This window comes from Lactuca virosa, chromosome 5 (assembly GCF_052849685.1).
Source record: "Lactuca virosa cultivar CGN04683 chromosome 5, Lactuca_virosa_CGN04683_v6, whole genome shotgun sequence".
Taxonomy (NCBI): Eukaryota; Viridiplantae; Streptophyta; class Magnoliopsida; order Asterales; family Asteraceae; genus Lactuca; species Lactuca virosa.
This window is the reverse complement of record NC_136430.1, coordinates 234,903,054-234,905,842: the sequence shown is the minus strand read 5'-3', so window position 1 is coordinate 234,905,842 and position 2,789 is coordinate 234,903,054. Positions and strand designations below refer to the sequence as shown.

Sequence of the window (2,789 nt, the reverse complement as noted above, 5' to 3'; positions counted from 1 at the left end):
GGGCCACTACATCTCTCGCAACCAACTTGAATTGCATGAATTGATTGGTCCATTTGGGTCAATCTCCTATCCATAGTGTTAAGCATTTCCATCACATCAGCCATCTCTTCGGTTTGTGCACCCCCAACTCCTTTCATTCCATCACGCTCTGGGTTGTGATACTCACGAGAGGGCTTTGAAAATTCTTCAATCAACTCCTTGGCCTGAATTGGTTTCTTCTTTGTTAGTGGTCCTTCGTAATCAAGGATTTGTCTAGTCATGACATTCACCCCATCATAGAATATCGACATTTCTTGCTGAATGTTTAGGTCATGTTGAGGACAATTCCTTAACAACCCCTTGTAGCGCTCCCATGCCTCGTATAATGACTCCCCCGGGTTTTGCTCAAAGTTGGCAATCGCCTTCTTGAGTTTAGAGATTTTGGAGGGTGGGTAAAACTGATCTAGAAATTTCTCACGCAATTGGGCCCATGTGGTGATTGTACCAGATGGTAGAGCCTTCAACCAGTCTTTTGCAGCTCCTTTGAAAGTGACTGGTAACATCCTTAACAAAGTTGTCTCCCTTGGGATATTAGCAGTATTAAAATAATCCGCAATATCATTGACCTCATCTAAATGCTTGAAAGCATCCTCATGATCCTTCCCATAGAATAGGATATCCTTGAGTGCAGTAAGGATATGTCTATTTAACTCGAATGTGGCATTGGTAGGAATCGTAGGATGTACTAAACCCGGCCCCACATCATCTCGAATGCGCTTCTTGTAATCCCCCATGGCCATCTCATCAATGTTCGCCATTTCGTTCACCGGCTCGTTCTCGGGTTCACTCATATAAAGTCCAAATTTTGTTTCTGATTCGTACTCGGTCTCGTGTGGGTTCGGAGTTTGATCGAAGACTTCAAACTTGCTCTTTGAGGCTGAACTCGATTCTCCCGTTTTCTTTCCTGGCTTCCTTGAAAAGGCTGATTTCAGTTCTTGTAAAGGCGACTTCTTATTATCCTTTTTGTGCAGCGTAGACTCCGGATCTTCCAGTGGTGGCACCAAAGGTGTGTTGGATCCTCTGGTCATCAACTCCTGCAAAACAAACAAAATAAAAAACGTAAAACTGAACTAAAAGAGAAAAACAAATTAAAAACAAAGAAAAATAGGATCACAGAATTCACGTCGTGAATATTGTAATACTCACGTCGTGAGTTCTGTAATGCCAGAAAAAAAACTGAAACTGGAAAATAACTCTTTGCAGGTTTTACCCCACAAAAAAGATCGATTAATCTAAAGCAAATAAATAAACAATAAACTAAGTCGTTCACCGGCAACGGCGCCAAAAACTTGATGTGCACAAAAGTACCCACTAATTTTAATATTTATAACCTAACAAACTTAGACCAACTATTCACCTATAGGCAGTGTACCTAGTCAGATTATAGTATCGCTTGGGTAAGTCGGGTATCGATCACAGGGAACGGTGTTACTAATTAATCTACTTGCTAGCAAATTAACCTAATTATTAACAAGTTTAAAAAGGGTTTTATCTGCTTTTACAAGATCAGATGAACTTAGCTCAAATTCAATAAATAAGTAAAAACACTCTTGTTTAGTTCGAATCCACTTCGTCCTTATGGCCAGCTAATAATTATGGATTATCAAGTTGGTTTTAATTATATTAGTAATTTAAGTCTAATTTTACCAATATTTAATTAATTCATGTAAAACTATGTATTGTCACACACGATTAAACACAGAACCAATTATGAATATGAATATGATATGTAAGATTTATTATGTAAACGCAATTATAGTCATAATCTACGTTCTCTAGCACAGCTAAGTTTATTTGCTTTAATTACTAACTAAGATTGGTCAATCCTAGCTCTAACAATTTAATGTTCACTAAATCATTAGGTAAACAAGTTCATGCAGTTAATGGTCACTAAGCTACATAGAACATGGAATCAAGCAACTACGGAAACAACCATAAGCATGCTAGGTAATTATAAATCAAACACAAGCAATTTACCAACTAAATAAATCCATACAAAATTAAGCTATTCATACGTTAGAAGCTTCATCTAGCTAAACAAGAGTAGCTAGATTCAGCTGCTCATAATAGCAACTGACACACTAACACAATTCAAAGTATAAGGAAACATGTTCATAAGTATCAAATTAGTGAACTAAATTATGGACCTTCACTCTTTTGGTGTTGAAAACCTTTTTCCAGGACCTTTCTTCTACTAAAAATCATCTTCTGGAACCTCTTTCTTCCGCCAAAAGTTCTTCAAATCGTAATGGCAAGGGAATTTATAGTATTCTGATTTCCCGAGTTCACGTCGTGAACCATAAGGATTCACGTCGTGAATATTAGATAACCGTGTTCGGCAAGGACTCTTCCACCCTCATGCATATCTTCTAGAATTCTCGACTCACGTCGTGAACCATGAATTTTTCACGTCGTAAGTACGTCTTTTGGGTGATTTTCCGTTCTTCTTTCCTTCAATCCTCCAAAGTTCCATATTCTGTCAATTTCAGTCCCTATCTTCGAAGATGCTTCTGTTTGGCTGCAAAATAACAATTTAAACTAATAAGTACCATTATTCTATGCAAATAACCAAAATATTAATAGAAATGTAAATAAATATTGCCTAAAAATATGTATAAATATGGCAATATCAAAATACCCCACACTTGTTCTTTGCTTGCCCTCAAGCAAATATAATTATTAAATCAAACCTTCATCACCAATATCACATAGAACAATCCAACTCAAGTCTCGGCCATTATGCTAAAACC

General features: G+C 37.1%; 1 non-coding gene across 1 annotated transcript; it reads left to right on the top strand.

Annotated features, from left to right (window-relative positions):
- The first annotated feature begins 306 nt into the window (after positions 1 to 306).
- LOC145118324 (small nucleolar RNA R71) lies at positions 307 to 413 on the top strand. Its single transcript, XR_013713280.1, has one exon. It is a non-coding gene; the product is annotated as a small nucleolar RNA R71 (small nucleolar RNA).
- Positions 414 to 2,789: the final 2,376 nt, after the last annotated feature.